Genomic DNA, 17,065 nt, shown 5'->3' with positions numbered 1-17,065 from the left:
TTGAGGGCACATAACAACAACAACAACAACAACTACAAGGGAAATATGGTAGCATAGTGCTTAAGGCATTTGACTGCTAACCAGAAGGCTGGCTGTTCAAACCTACCAGCCACTCCTCAGAAGGAAGATGGGGCAATCTACTTCTGTAAAGATTTACCACCTGAGAAACCCAGTGGGGATTACTATGAGTAGGACTCAACTCAATGACAATGAGATTTTTTTTTTTTTTTTTGCATGGGTTTATATGTTTCTGTGTGTGAATGTGAGTGTATGTGCATCTGAGTGTCTGTGTGTGCTCTCAGTAAAATCCACCCCCACCCCAGGAGAGTGTATAAATGTGCAACTCAGGCCTGCAGTATCCCTGAGTACACATGGGCTCCTACCTGTTCTGTTTTACAGCAAAACTCATGCTCTGTGCTTGCTATTCACCAAAATCAAACTAAACATGAAGGAAAATGAAATAAATTAACTGTAAAACCTCCTCTGGGCCAAAAGAGAGTCCACACTTAAACGATGTCTCTCAGAAATCCAAGGTGCCTCTCTGAAACCACAGTGGCATGAACACAGCTGATGGTAAGGCCAGCTGGCCAGGTGCCCAGTGGTTTGGGAGGGAGTGACCAGGAGCCTTGCATGAGTCCACAGCCCTGCCCCCTCTCCTGTCCCTTCCTATGTCCACGGTCACTGGCAAGGCCCAGCCTATCCGTACATGCACCATCAGAACTCATCCTCTTAGAACTCCTAAACTACCCCCTCCCCCCAAAGGGTTTTGTCCTGAGGAGGAGTAATCTGGTGACCCTGCCATAAGAGGCCTGAAATTGGAGACCAAAGGCAGGAATCCAGGCCTGGGATTATCTATCCTGCCCTTGAGGTCTTCCTTGCCCAAGGTCATGGCCTTCTCCAACTCTGAGGAATCTAGAGCTTTCTGAAGCCTGTGATCCCCTCAGGGAGTCCAGCCTAGGCAGGCAGGACCATCCCAAGTGGGAGGGGTGTTATCTACATTCCCACAGACCCAAAGCAGCTAGTTTCCCAGAGGAGACAGACCATCTTCTGGACCAGTGCTTATAAACCTGTCCTGTTGTCCTTGTAGCTCACAAGGCTGAACGGGGCATTTAAAATACATAACTCAACAAAGAGGAATATACCCCATGATTATATATAAGTTTGGCAGATGATATTTCTACACTTATATCTGTACATGCTACAACAATGCCTATATGTATAAAATAGAGCTAACAGCGGGCAAAGTTATGATAACTTCTTAGCAACAGCCAAATACCCTAAGGGAGTGAGTGGCTGGGCCCTTGGGCTACAAACCATGGTCGCAGGAGACATCAAGTTCATTTGGCACAACATACTACACAAAAATTTGGTTCTATATACTACTTTGGTGAGTAGTGACTAAGGTCTTAAAAGGTTGTGAGGGGCCACCTAAGATACAACAATTGGTCTCCCCTCATCCAGAGCAAAGAAAAATGAAGAAAATCAAAGATGCATGGAAAAGATTATTCCAAGGGACTAGTGGGCTATGGGAATTGCAGCCTATATGACCCTGAAACCAAAAGAACTACATGGTGTCCAGCTACTATTGCCATCCATTCAGAAAGGTATCAAAACTGGAGATCCTGAACAGTGTGGGAGAAAAATGTGGAACAAAATTTATAATCATAAAAAATACCAGGCTTACTGGTCTGATAGAGACTGGGAAACCTCTGAGACTATGGCCCTTCATCACCCTTGGACCTGGAATTGAACTCACTCTCATGGCTTCCAGCCAGAGTAGATAGACCTACAAAGTGCACAATTACACCAAGCAGGTACATCCTTAGATCAATCAACCATGGGAAATCATAAGGGTGGCATTTGCATAGGGAGATAACTCAGAGGACAAAAATGCATAAGGACACAGGGAAAATGTTACCGCAGGCAGAAAGTGGAAAGAGAGCTGTTACATTGTGAAGATTGTAATCAATGTCATGAAATAAAATGTGTATGAACTGTTGAATGGAAAACTAATTTGCTCCATAAACTTTCACCCAAATCACTATTAAAACAAACCAACAACCCAGCGCCCAATCAGGAAAAAGCCTTCTGGGCCACAGGCACCAGTGTGGGTAGTTGTTCCTCCCTTCCCTTTCTTCAGGGTGTCAGGAGTGCAGAAAGGACCCATCCTAGTCCTAGCTACTCTTTCCTCTGTCCTGTGCCTGGCCTCCCTGCTCTGTGTTGGTTACTTTGTTATTTTGGACAATGGAACATGTGCAATAGTGGGAGGGCAGTAACCTTCACCTAACCTTTTGGTCCTGTTCCTTGCTGCCTCCTCAACTAAGAACTCTTCTTTCCCACCCCCCACCCCAAGTCCTAAGTCCCTGGTTTTCCTTCTTACTTAGTTGTATTGCATGTTATTGAGTCATTATGCATGTCAAATAATTTGCACTGGTGTGCTGAAGTCCACAATCAGAACCCATCCAGCAGCCCCATGGAAAAAAGGCCTGGTGATTGGCCTCTGTAAAGATTACAGCCAAGAAAGCCCTATGGATCAGCTCTACTCTGTAACATGGGCTCACCATGAGTCAGAATCAACTCGATGGCAACTGGTTTGGTTTTGGTTTATTTTGTTTTAGTTGTTGTAACTATAGGAAAAGAGTGTCATGCCATGTGCAATCTTTTGCAATTTCCTTTTCCACATGCAATATATTGCTAAAGCATGTCATATGCTTTCATGCCACCATTGTTCTCTTGTTTTGAGGGTTGTATACTATTCCATGGTGTGGAGATATCAAAGTTGATTCATTTGGGTTGTTTGGTGGCTTCTGCACTTGTGGACAGTACTGCTATGAGCACAATAATACACACCTTCTGTTATAAAACTAGAGTATACCTAGGAGTTGAATTGTAGGGTCTTAGAGTTTAAATGTGAAATGCCAGAGTATTCCCCAAAGTGGTTGTACCAGTTTCCACTGCCCTGGAAGTGTATAAGAGATGCTATGGATTTTTATGCTCTCTAACACTTGGTATTACCAGATTTTTAAATTTTGCTGAATGAATGGGTACAGAGTGGTGTTATTGTACTCCTGCTTTTCTCTCTGCTGACCACTAATGCTTTGAACTTCTCTCATCTTTATTGTCACTTCTCCTCGTGCAATGTCCATCCTTGGCTTTTGCCCATTTTTCCATTGAGATGATTGTAGTTTTCTGTGTATTCATAATTCTGACCTTCTCCAGTTGTGTGTATTGTACATATCTTCTCTCTGTCTACAATTTACCTTTTGATTACCTCTGTAGTGTCCTTTGATAAGGAGAAGTTCTTTATTGTAACATGATCGAGTGTGTCAATATTTTCCTTTCCAGGGACTGAGTGACTGCCGTTTCTCTCTCCAGATTTATCCCCACTTCAGCATCTCTCTCTGTGCCACAAAGTCACAAGGCTGTACTGCACCTTGACTCCCTTGACCTTGGATTTTGGTGGTTTCATCTACAAGGAGATTCCAACCAAAGAGTGGGGAATGGGAGCAGAGTGAAGTTTGGGTATGGACTCACCTAATTCCTTCCACCAGGTCACTGAGGGTCAGGTCATCTAGTCCCACCACCATATCCTAAGCTCTTGTCGAGCTCTCTCCCTAAAGGTTTCTCTCCAGTTCCGATCAATGTTTCTGCCTGGTCCCCTTTGCTACCCTACAAAACCTACATCCTACACCAGGTTTCTGAAACCTACCTGTGCTTTTTTAAGTAATCTCTTTTTAAAATTTTCCACAAAATTTCCATTCTGAGTATGCCTTCTTTTACTCATCAGGACCCTGACTGTACTTTAGTCAATCCTGTGTGTGCCATGTTTATTAATTATTTTCCAACCATGAGGTCTAAAAGAGAGACACTTATGTTTTCTGTGTAGAATCTTATGGTTTATTTTTCGACATTTAATGTCTTAATCCACAGGAATTGACTCAAATTTCCATATGAATAACAATCTTTTCCAGCTCCATTGATGGAGCTTTCCCACATGCCATCTGTTCAGTACCAGCATTCCAAGCACACATAAGTCTGCTTCTGGGGTCTCTATCCAACTCTAGTGCCCATTTTATCTAACCATGCAATAAGCTCATATCACCTCAATTACTGTAACTTCATAGTGATCCCAACATATGGCAGGAACATTGTTCCTCACTTCAGAAGAGTCCTTACTATTCCTGGTTCTTTACTCTTCTATATATAGTTTAAAATGACCTGATCAAGTTCCATGAAACTGTTGGTAGTTTTAGAAATGCATTGAATCTCTGCATCATTTGGGAAGAATTGTCATCTTTACAGCATGTTCTTATTCATGAATATGGTATGCCTCTCTATTTATGTCTTTAAAAAATATATCCTGTGCTTGCTTTGGCAGCACATATACTGAAATTGGAAAAATGCAGAGAAGATTGGCATGCCCCTAAACAAGGATGACATGCAAATTCTTGAAGAATTCTATATTTTTGAATCATTATTTAGGCAGCATTGAGTTCTGTTTATGGTGATGGAGAATCTGACTATGGATATTAGTAATGGTTGCATAATATGATTAATGTAATCAGTGTCACTGAATTGTAAATGTGTAAAATGTTAACTTGCAAATGTGTTATAAAATTTCTACAACAATAAAAAATATATACAAAAAATACATCTTAATTAAGTTTTTTTTGTATATATTTTTATTGTTGTAGAAATTTTATAACACATTTGCAATTAGTAATGGTTGCATAATATGATTAATGTAATCAGTGTCACTAAATTGTAAATGTGTAAAATGTTAACTTGCAAATGTGTTATAAAATTTCTACAACAATAAAAATATATACAAAAAAAAAAAAACTTAGAGAAGCTGGACTATATGAAGAAAAATGTGGTATCAGGATTGGAGGAAGAATCATTAACAACCTGAGATATGCAGATGATACAACTTTGCTTGCTGAAAGTGAGGATGACTTAAGGCACCTACTGATGAAGGTTGAAGAATACAGTCTGCAGTATGGATTACATCTCAATATAAAGAAAACAAAAATCCTCACAACTGGACCAATGAGCAGCATCACAATCAATGGAGAGAAGATTGAGGTTGTCAAGGAATTCACGTTGCTTGGTTCTACAATCGATGCCAACGGAAGCAGCAGTCAGGACATTAGACGACGTGTAGCATTGGGAAAGTCAACTGCGAAGGAACTGTTTCAAGTGCTGAGGAGCAAGGATATCTCCTTGAGGACTAAGGTGTGCCTGATACAAGCCATGATATTTCCAATCGCCTGGTATGCATGTGAGAGCTGGACAATGAATAAGGAAGACTGAAGAAGAGTTGATGCTTTTGAGTTGTGGTGCTGGCTAAGAATGCTGAAAGTACCGTGGACTGCTAAAAGAACTAACAGATCTGTCCTGGAGGAAGTGCAGCCAGAATGCTCCTTGGAAGCAAGAATGGCCAGACTTCGTCTCACCTATTTCGGTCATGTTGTAAGAAGGGACCATTCCCTGGAGAAGGATGTCATGCTTGGTAGGGTGGAGGGTGGACGAAAGAGGGGGAGGCCTTCAACGAGATGGATTGATATGGTGGCTGTGATGATGGGCTCAAGTATAGCAGGGATTGTGGGGCTGGCGCGGGATCGGGCAGTGTTTTGTTCTGCTGTGCATGGGGTCGCTATGAGTCAGAAACAACTCGACGGCACTTAACGACAACAATTAAGTTTTAAATTTTTTCCTGTGGAGACCTTACACATCTTTTCTTAGATGTATTCTTAAATACTTGATATTCTATCATAAATGTGTTTTCTCTTTTTTTGGGGGAGGGGGTTGTTTGCTATTGGTATACAACAAGTCAACTAACATTTGAATATTAACTTTGCATCTAGTGACTTCTTCACTATTTTCTTCTATTATTTATAATAATGTGTCTGTTGATTATTTGGGGTTTTTAATGTAAACAGTCATATCATCTGCAAGTAATGACAGCTTGGCTTTCTCCCTTTTCAGTCCTCATGTAGTATTATACCACTTCTAGGGTAGAAGTTACAGGATTACAGGTTTCAAATTCATACATAACAGAGATTTCTAGCAGTTAAAACAGCACAAAGCAGATGGGACTGTCTCCATAAGTTGTGCTTTCTTCATGACAGAGACACAAGAAAGGTCAGAATCAACACTTCTTGGTAGAGGGAAGAAGACTGGTGTACCACTGAAGGCAGGTCTAGGTGACACCTAAGAGCCTTCCAATGTGGATATTTTAAGATCCCAATTTACTTCCTGTCCTTGAAGGCTTTGACCTGGTGGCAATGGTTCTCAGAGTCTAATATCCAGAAGCTGAAAATATCTTGGGCAGCCTACCATACAGTCTGGCTCATAAGTGCCTGCTTATCCAAAGAGCATCATGCATTGGAGGGCTGTACAGCCTCTCCTTGGTGGAGAATCTTGAACCTGGAGGCACACCCAGGGGCACATTCTACCTGAGGAATGTGGTATTTGTTGCTCTCACCTGTCCTTCATCCTCAGCATACAGGCTTCTCTCACTGTGTCCCCCACTGACCTGCCCCTGCCCTGTGGCTGTTCCCCAGACTAGCCCATCAGAACCACATTCTGCAAATTCTGGCTCTAAAGGGACTTGGGCAGAGCTCTGTGTTCTGTGTTTCTAAAGGTGATACTCCCAGTGATTCTGACCATCAGGGTCCAGTTCTTGATAGGGGTCATCCTGTGAGCTAACCACACTGTGACCACTGTGGGACATGTTGGCCAGGGTCCCAGTGTACCATGTGTCCATTGTTTACTTACAGATGAATTTCTAGTTCATGCCACTCAGGGTGGATGGGGCAAGGCCACTATCCTGTGTTAGGAGTGTGAAAGCTGAGGCTGGGAGGTCCCAATTGAATATGAGGGGAAATGTGTCCTCCATTTATTTGGGAATTCCATAGCACATCTTCCTCCCTAGCTACCTTCTAAGCCCAAGAGTGTTTTCCTCCACTCTTATGTTGCTTAAGGGGTGGAAAGGTGAAGATAGGCATCCTTCCCTCTCCCTTAGATAGCTCCCTCCCTTGTTCAGCTACCCTGGGAGGAATTCACAATCACAAGCAGCTTATTTGTAAGGGAGGCCTAAAAACAGGATTCTTTAAGGACTACCTGTGTTTTTTACTTCTGGAGTTCCTGACACAAACAATTGAATGCTTGGCTGCTAACTGAAAGGCTGGTGTATTAAGTCCACCCAGAGGCACTAGCTGGCAGTTGAAACCCATCAGCCACTCCTTGGAAAGAAGGTTGGGCAATCTACTTCCGTAGAGATACCACCTCAGAAACCCAAAGAGGGGTCCCTATGAGTCGGATTCGACTCCACAGCAGAGTTGTGTGTGTGTGTGTGTGTGTGTGTGTGTTTTGTTTCTGAGAGGCACTAGGAAGAAAGGCTTTGTGACCTACTTCTGAGAAAACAGGACTTGAAAATCCCAAAGAGCACAGTTCAACTCTGATACACATGAAGTCATCAAGAGTTGGAGTCAATTCAATGGCGACTGGTTTGGGTTTTGTTTTCACTTACAGCACTTGCTTCACCACAACCATAACCACAACAGAATAACTAGCAGGTGTCACTCGTTCTGACTGCACATCCTATTGTTGAGGTCAGGAAGCATAGGAAGGACCAGCATTTCCATCTACCAGCCATGAAAGGACATGCCCACATGCTGGAGAAGCAAGGAAGGAGAGCATAGGACCTCTGTCCATGCCCAGTGGAGCTCAACTTTCCAAACAAACACTTTTTGGTCAAGGCCGTGATTCACAAGGCTTTGTTTTTGTGTATTCTTCAGCTCACAGATTACAATTTAGGGCTGGCTGCCTGGCCTAGTTCCCTTGTCCTTTTGCCATAAATAAAATTAAGACAAGATTATGGCTTATTTTAGGGAGTCTTCAAATGGGCTTATCAGTAGCCCAATGAAAATTTTCTGCTGCTGGGAACAGCTAACTTCTGCTCAAGGCAGAGGGGGAAAATCAGCTCTAAACTTTGGAAACTTCGGAAACTTCTTCTAGGGACACCACCACACTGTAGACTGAGCTTGAGAAAGGGATCCAATAGGAGTCAGCTGCAAAGTCAAGTCAGATCTGGGTGGCCTCCAGATTATGAAAAGGGCATGGTTCCAACAACACTAGCAATTCATCCTCCCCTACCCAGACATGTGCTCCCCCTTCCCTTCTCCATCATTCTTGCAGAAGTCCCTGAGGGAGGCTGAGGTTGAAAGACAGGAAAGGCTAGGCAGGAAAAGGGGAAGCAGATGGGGAAGCTGGGTGAGGACTTAGAAGACAGAGGGGCTGGTGGAGTGGGGAGGGGAGGAAGGAAAACAGAGGTGGAGAGGGGTTGAGGAAGCAGAGTGCAGCCACAGAGCCATGCAGCCATGGGAGGGGAGGGCATCCACTGTAGACTGAATTGTGTCCCCTAAATATGTAATAAAGCCCTGGCCTCTATACCTGTGGATGCGATACTGTTTGTAAATAGGACTTTCTTTGTTATGTTAATGGAATAGCATCAGATTAGGGTGGGTCCTAAACCTAATCCCTTCTGAGTTCTAAAAAGAACAGAATAGACTCAGGGACACACAGAACAAAGAAGAGGAAGGCCGATGAAGGAGGCAGATGTATCTACAAACCCAGGAAAGCCAAGGATTGCTGACAGTGATTAGAAGCTGAAATGGACAAAGAAGAATCTCCCCTGGATTCAGACAGTCCTGAATTCAGACTTCTAGCCTTCTGAGCTGTGAGACAATAAATTTCTTTTCTTTAAAGTCACACACTTGTGGTATTTCTATTGTAGCAACACTAGGAGACTAAGACACATCTAAGCCACCTACCCATCCTTCCTAGGTTCAAACCAAACCCACTGTCATTGAGTCAATTCCAACTCACAGCAACCCTGTAGGATAGGGTAGAACTTTCCCAGAGGGTTTTCAAAGGCTGTAATCTTTATGGCAGCAAACTGTCACATCTCTTGCCCATGGAGTGGCTTGTGGATTCAATGTGCTGATCTTTTAGTTAGCAGCCAAATGCTTTAACCATTGCACCATTCAGTCCTATCAATAATACTCCCCCAATCCCAGCTCACTTTCCCCAGTCTTGGACTTAACAGTCCCACACATATCCCCAACCTGCTTTCTGGCCCTGAAACCCCAAGTCTCCTTCCATGAGTTATGGGGCCAGGAATCCTCAGAAGTTCTCATAGAAGCACCAGATGACAAAGGAGGGGAACCTGGTTGTGGGGACTCTTCAATTACATACAGTCCTACACTGTTTAAAATTTACCTTAAAAATTCACTCCCATTTTGCCATCCTCATCTTAGAAATTTTTCTGTATTTTTTAAATTGTGACATGCATCATATATTCAGAAGTATGTTCACAATGCACATGTGTAATTTAAATAATACTAATAATACAACAATTCACCACTCATCTGTTTGTCATACTGTGCTGGCTTATGTGTTGCTGTGAGGCTGGAGGCTATGTCACTGGTATTTCAAACACCAGTAGGGTCACCAATGGTGGACAGGTTTCAGTGGAGCTTCCAGACTAAGATAGACAGGGAAGAAGGAAGGGGCCATCTACTTCTCAAAGTATTGGCCAGTGAAAATCTTATGAATAGCAGTGAAACACAGTCTGATATATTACTGGAAAACTTCATGAATAGCCCTGAAACATTGTTCAATATAGTGCCAGAAGAAGAGCCCATCAGGTCAGAAGGCACTCAAAATAGGACTAAGGAAGAGCTGCCTCCTCAAAGTAGAGTTGACCCTAATGACATGGATGGAGTAAAGCTTTCGGGATCTCTGTTTGCTGATGTGGCACAACTCAAAATGGGAAGAAATGGCTGCAAACATCAGTTAATAATTGGAACATGGAAGTATGAATGTAGGAAAATTGGAAGTTGTCAAAAATGAAATAGAATGCATAAAGATGAATGTCCTGGGCATTAGTGACTTGAAATGGACTGGTTTTGACCATTTTGAATCAGACAACTATATGATCTACCATGCTGGGAATGACAAATTGAGGAGGAATTGCATGGCATTCGTTGTCACAAACAATATTTCAAGATCTGTCCTGTCAGTAATAAGATAATATCCATACTCCTACAAAGAAGACCAATTAATATTACTCTTATTCAAAGTTATGCACCAACCACTAAAGTAAAAGATGAGGAAATTGAAGACTTTTACCAACTTCTGCAGTCTGAAATTGACCAAACAAGCAATCAAGATGTGTTGATTATTACTGATAATTTGAATGTGAAAGTTGGAAACAAAGAAGAATCACTAGTAGTTGGAAAATTTGACCTTGGTGATAGAAATCACACTGGAGATCGCATGATAGAATTTTGGAAGACCAATGACTTATTCATTGCAAATACTTTTTTTCAACAACATAAATGGTGGCTATACACGTGGGCTTCACCAGATGGAATATGCAGGAATCAGACCAACTACATCTGTGCAAAGAGGTGATAGAGAAACTCAATATCTTCAGTCAAAACAAGGCCAGGAGCTGATTATGGAACAGACCATCAATTGCTCACATGCAAGTTCAAGTTGAAGCTGAAGACAATTAGAACAAGTCCACAAGTGCCAAAATATGACCTTGATTACATCCCTCCTGAGTTTAGAGACCATCTAAAGAATAGGTTTGATACATTGGACACCAATGACAGAAAACCAAATGAATTGTGGATGACATCAAGAACATCATACATGAAGAAAAAAAATCATTAAAAAGGCAGGAAAGTAAGAAACGACCAAAAGAGATGTGAGAAGAAACTCTGAAACTTGCCCTTGAATAGAGAGCTGCTAAAGCAAATGGAAGAAATGACAAGATAAAAGAGCTGAACAGAAGATTATGAAGAGCAGCTTGAGAAGACAAAGCCAATTATTATAATGAAATGCACAAAGATCTGGAGTTAGAAAACCAAAAGGGAAGAACACGCCTGGCATTTCTCAAGCTGAAAGAACTGAAGAAAAAATTCAAGCCTCAAGTTGCAATATTAAAGATTCTATGGGCAAAACATTGAATGATGCAGGTAACATCAAAAGAAGATGGAAGGTGGTAGAAGGGGAAGGGAGAGGAAGGAATGCGCAAAAAAAAAAAAAAAGAAAAGAAAGAAAGAAGATGGAAGGAATACACAGAGTCACTGTACCAAAAAGAACTGACAAATGTTCATCTAGTTCAGAAGTTTGCATATGATCAAGAACCAGTGGTATTGAAGGAAGAAGTCCAAGCTGCACTGAAGGAATTGGCAAAAAACAAGGCTCCAGGAACTGACATAATACCCACTGAGATGTTTCAACACACAGATGCCGCATTGGAGGCACTTAATCGTCCATGCCAAGAGATTTGGAAATCTACCTGGCCAACCGACTGGAAAAGATCCATATTTGTACCCCTTCAAAAGAAAGATGATCCCACAGAATGTGGGAATTATAGAACAATAGCATTAGTATCAGACGCAAGTAAAATCTTACTGAAGATAATTAAAAAATGGTTGCAGAAATACATTGACAGGGAACTTCCAGAAACACAAGCTGGATTCAGAAGAGGATGTGGAACAAGGGCTATCATTGCTGATGGCAGATGGATCTTGGCTGAAAGCAAAGAATATCAAAAAGATGTTTACTTATTTTTATAGAGTATGCAAAGACGTTTGATTGTGTGGATCATAACAAATTATGGATGACATTGAGAAGAATGGGAATTCCAGAACACTTAATTGTGCTGATGAGGAATCTATACATAGACCAGAAGACTGTGGTTCAAACAGAACAAGGGAATACTGCATGGTTTAATATCAGGAAGGGAGTGTGTTAGGGTTGTAGCCTTTCACCATACTTTTTCAATCTGGATGCTGAACAAATAATCTGAGAAGCTGGACTATATGAAAATGTATGGGGCATCAGGATTGGAGGAAGACTCATTAACAACCTGCGATATACACACAACACAATCTTGCTTGCTGAAAGTGAGGATGACTTGAAGCACTTACTGACGAAGATTAAAAACTATAGTCTGCAGCATGGATTACACCTCAACGTAAAGAAAACAAAAATTCTCACAACTGGATCAATAAGCAGCATGATGATAAATGGGGAGAAGACTGAAGTTGTCAAAAATTTCATATTACTTGGTTTCACAATCAACCCCTATGGGAGCATCAGTCAAGACATCAGAGGATGTATTGCACTGGACAAATGTGCTGCAAAAGACCTCTTTCAAGTGTGGAAGAGCAAAGACAACTCTTTGAAGACTAAGATGCACCTAGCTCAAGCCATGGTGCTATCAAATGTCTCCTATGCGTGTGAAAGTGGGACAATGAGTAAGGAAGACTGAAGAAGAGTTGATGCTTTTGAGATGGGGTACTGGTAAAGAATACTGAAAGTACCATGGGCTGCCAGAAGAACTAATGAATCTGTCCTGGAAGAAGTGTAGCCAGACTGCTCCTTGGAAGTGAGAATGGCCAGACTTCGTCTCAGCTACTTTGGTCATTTTGTCACAAGAGACCACCTGGAGAAGGAGATCATGCTTGGTAAAGTAGAGGGTCAGTGAAAAAGGGGAAGGCCCTCAACAAGATGGATTGACACAGTAACTGAAATGATGGACTCAGGTATAGCAAGAATTGTGAGGCTAGTGCAGGACTGAGCAGTGTTTCATTCTGTTGTATGTAGCATCACTATGAGTGGGAGCCAACTCGACAGCACCTAACAACAACAAAAACAATACAACAATCTCTCTGAGCATACCACTATCTTGGTTTGGATGCCCAAGAAACAAAGCTCAAGACACAGCATCAAGTTGAGAGATGACCCTAGGAAACAGCCCGGGAAGCAAAAGAAAGATGAATGGAGCAGTAGCTAAGAAAGGGTGTGACATCAAACTGGCTGCCGCCCCAGAGCTCAGTCTTAATGGAGACCCCTCAGGGCTATTGTGGACCATGAGGCTCAGAATCACCCATCTGATGGGTGTGGGCTGTGGTGTGTGAGGAGGTTGAGGCACTCTAGCCTGCTGTGTGCATCAGAGCTGGAGGTAGCAGTGCCTTTGTCTGTAGGGTACTCTGTGCAGTGTGTGGGTGGGGCTCCATAAAGCATCTGCTACACCTCCTACTTTGAGATGTAGAACATCCTCACCCTTGCAAGCTATCCCAGTGACTTTTCATTGTAGTTTGACCCCATGTGTGTGGATGCTTATATATTATTTAGTTTTGCTTCTTGCTCTTTATGAAGAAAGAATCACACTGTATTCATTCTTCTACTTTTCCCCCTCAGTTTTCTGTTTCTCAGACTCATTCATGTTGGTGCATGTTTCTTGTATTACTCAAGATACAGTCAGGAAAACATCGTCCACATTAAGTAGTTCAACAGAGGGAATGTAAAGTGGGGAGTTAGACACAGATGGGGGAAGGGCTGGCATAGCAAGGAAGGGTGGTGAAGGAACCAGACAAGAACAATAGTGGAGATCAACAGAAACCTTGCCCAACTGGGCTGGAGGTAGCAAAGCAGGAGCCAGAAACTAGGGTCACCTGCCAGGATCTGGGACCATAGAGGAGATGCAGCCAGTGACTGGTAAGCCACTGAAGCAGAGATAGGCGAAGTGCTCCAACTTCTCCCTCCCTCCCTCCCTCTTTCTATTCTCCTGCTGGTACCTCATTGGTTAAAAGTAGCAGACAGCCAGTTGGCAAAGGAGGCTGGGAAGTGTGGTTTGTGGGTACAGAGCAGAGAGCAGAAGAGCTAAGAGGAGAGTGGGGAATGGGTCTTTAGCACAGGCGGGCATGTGTCCAGTGTTCTTCCATCTTCATGGCTGAGAAGTCTCCGACTTCAGACAGTTGCAGCTTTTTGCTTTTACAAAGAATTCTGCTATAAACTTTCTTGTACATGTGACCCAGTGCACACTCACCAACAACTGAAATCCAAAGTTACGAAGCAATACTGATCTTTATAGTGTGGGATGCTTGATGATACATTCTATTCTAGTGTGTTTGAACCACCAGCTTTCTAGCTAGCAGTCAAATGCCTTAGGGACTATGCCACCAGAGCTCCCATTCTATTCTAGTTTCATTATTATTAGTAATAGGAGTGATTGTGCCCCCCAAAAGTTGATTTTGTCACTCACTAAACCTGCAATTTGACAACATTGTTCCAGGCTACACATTCAGTAATGGGATTTTCACATCATTGACTACATGCATCTTTAATTGTTGTTGTTAACTGTCGTCAAGTTGGCCCTGACTCACTGGGACCCCATGCACAATGGAATGAAATGCTGCGGAGTCCTGAGCCATCCCATGATCAGTTGAGGATTGGACTGTCGTGATCCATAGGGTTTTCATTGGCTGGGTTTCAGAAATAGATCGCCAAGCCTTTCTTCCTAGTCTGTCTTAGTCTGGAAGCTCTACTGGAGCCTGTTCAGCCTTGTAGCAACATGCAAGCTTCCCCTAGCAGGTGGTGGCTGGGCATGAGGTGCAGAGGCCAGGCATCAAACTCCAGTCTCTGACATGTAAGGCAAGAATTCTACCAACGAACCACCACCACCCCTTTAACATCACAAGGAATTGCCAAATAGGGATACTGGCAGCCTCAGGGGGCTTACCTCTTAGCCATGGCTTGGGTGGTCCCAATCATAGATGTAGTGATTCAGGACTGGATCCAGAGGACAGCAGTTCTGGAGGATAGAGGTAAGAGATCTCAACTCACAGTGTCAGAGCAGTGAGAATAGGCAGCAATCAGCATTTTGGCTGCTTCTCTGTGGAACTGTGCCCTAGTACTCCATTCACAAGCAGAGAGAGGGGTAGGAGAGGTGGAGAGAAGGTGAGTAATTTCCTTGGAGCTGTCCAAGCCCTCCTTTGAGCTGCTGCTCTCCCTGGAACCACCAGGAGGCCATGGATGCAGGGTGGTGCAGGAAGTCTATGAGAATTAGAAACAGTCCTCATACCTTTCATTCTTTTCTTGACTGCAGGCTCCAATTTCTGACTCAATAGACACCTAGGGGCATCCATGAACATGCCCATCAATCCCAAAAGTTTCCTCATGCCCCTGTTTGATTCATCCCTCCTGGACCTACCCAACTCATCTCCACCCCCATTAATCTGCTTTCTGTTATATTTGTTAGTTTCCATTTTCTTAAATTTTATACATACAGAATCAAATGGTGCAAGTAGTCCCCAACTTATGATATATTCAAGTTATGACAACCCACACTTAGGACCATATATATATACATACATGTATATATACATATGTACACACACACACACACACACACATATCTTATTGCTGCATAAAATGTTGCAGCACATAATTTGAGGATGTTATCATTCTTATACCTACCCCGAAAGACAAATAAAAATCAGAGTTATAAAGATACTGATAATAAAGGTGATAATAATGAAAACGGGGGGTGTGAGGTATTCAATTCACATCAGAACCTACTCATGAGTGTGTCATTGGAATGTAACCCCATTGGAATGTAAGTCTGGGACTCCCTGTGTGTAGTTTTTTTTTTTTTTTTTTGGGGGGGGAGGGAGTGTGATTTATTTCTCCTATCATAATTAATTTGAGATTCATTCAGGTTGTACTGTGTATCAATAATTACTTCCATTGTATTGCTGAGCAGAATCCCATTGAAGAGAAGTTCCATAGTTTGTTTATCCATTTACCTCTTGATGCATATTTACTCTGTATAGTTTGGGCTATTACAAATAAAGTTTTTGTGAACATTCATGTACAAGTCTTAGTGTGGACATGATCTTTTATTTCTCTTGAGTCAATACCTATGAGTAGAATGTCTGGGTCATATGGTAGCAATATGCTTAACTTTTTAAGAAACTGCCAAACTGTATTCTAAAATGGTTATACCATTTTATACTCTCACCATTAGTGATGAGAGTTCCAGTTGCTCCACATCTTCACTAATGCTTGGTGTGGTCAGTCCTTTAGAATTTAGCCACCCCAATAGCTGTAGCTCTGGTAGCATAATGCCTAAGGCACTTGACTGATAACCAGAAGGCTGGAGGTTCAAACCCACCAGTCACTCCTTGGAAGAAAGGTTGGGCAATCTACTTCCGTAGTGATACTGCCTCGGAAGCCCAAGGAGGGTTCTCTATGAGTTGGGTCCGATTCTATGGCTCATAACAACAACAACATCAATAGCTGTGTACAGATCCCTGGATGGCACAAATGGTTTGTGCTCAACTACTAACATAAAATTTGGTGGTTCAAATGAAACCAGCATCACCAAGGAAGAAAGAATGAGGATCTGCTTCCCTTAAGATAGTTGCTGTTGTTAGATACCATCGAGTTGATTCCAACTCATAGTGACCCTATGTACAACAGAATGAAATGCTTCCCAGTCCTGTACCATCCTCACAATTGTTACTATGTTTAAGCATATTATTGTAGTCACTATGTCAATCCATCTTGTTGAGGGTCTTCTTCTTTATAGTTATAACTAAGGAAATCTTAGGGGAAGTTCTATTCTGACACACACAGGGTCACCATGAGTTGGAACTGGTATGTAATAAGTGTGTTTGATTTTTTTTTTGAAGTGTGTAGTGGTACCTCGTTATAAGGAGCTTATATAAGGAGCTCTGGTGGAGTGCCTAAGGCATTTGACTATTAACCAGAAGGTTGGTGAGTTGGTGGTTCAAACCCACCAGCCCTTCTGCAGAAGGAAGATAGGGCAATCTACTTCTGCACAGATTTACTGCCTCAGAAACCAAAAGGGGGTTAATATGAGTTGCAATCAACAGATGGCAGTGAGTTTTTGTTTGTTTGTTTTGTATCTCCTTAGGGTCTTAATTTTTCTAATGATTAGTAATGTTAAGCATCATTTCATGTGCTTCCTTGTTATCCATACATCTTCCTTGGTGAAATGTTCTTTTAAATATTTTGCATAGATATTTGAGATACTTTTTTCTTATTATTGAATTTTGAGAATTTCTTGTTTGTTGTGGGTACATATCTTTTATTAGCTATAAACTTTGCAAGTAATTTCTACAAGTCTGTGACTTGACTTATCATTTTTATTACAGTGTTTTTAAAGAGCAAA

The 17,065-nt window shown here is 42.1% G+C and overlaps 1 non-coding gene across 1 annotated transcript; it reads left to right on the top strand.

Moving 5' to 3' along the window:
- Positions 1-4,362: 4,362 nt before the first annotated feature.
- LOC122150749 lies at positions 4,363-4,468 on the top strand. The gene has a single exon (XR_006163832.1). It is a non-coding gene; the product is annotated as a U6 spliceosomal RNA (small nuclear RNA).
- Positions 4,469-17,065: the final 12,597 nt, after the last annotated feature.

The sequence above is a fragment of the Orycteropus afer genome, unplaced genomic scaffold (genome assembly GCF_000298275.1).
Source record: "Orycteropus afer afer isolate SDZICR_OR568_19922 unplaced genomic scaffold, OryAfe1.0 scaffold00219, whole genome shotgun sequence".
Taxonomy (NCBI): Eukaryota; Metazoa; Chordata; class Mammalia; order Tubulidentata; family Orycteropodidae; genus Orycteropus; species Orycteropus afer.
This window is presented reverse-complemented; position numbering and strand designations above follow the sequence as displayed.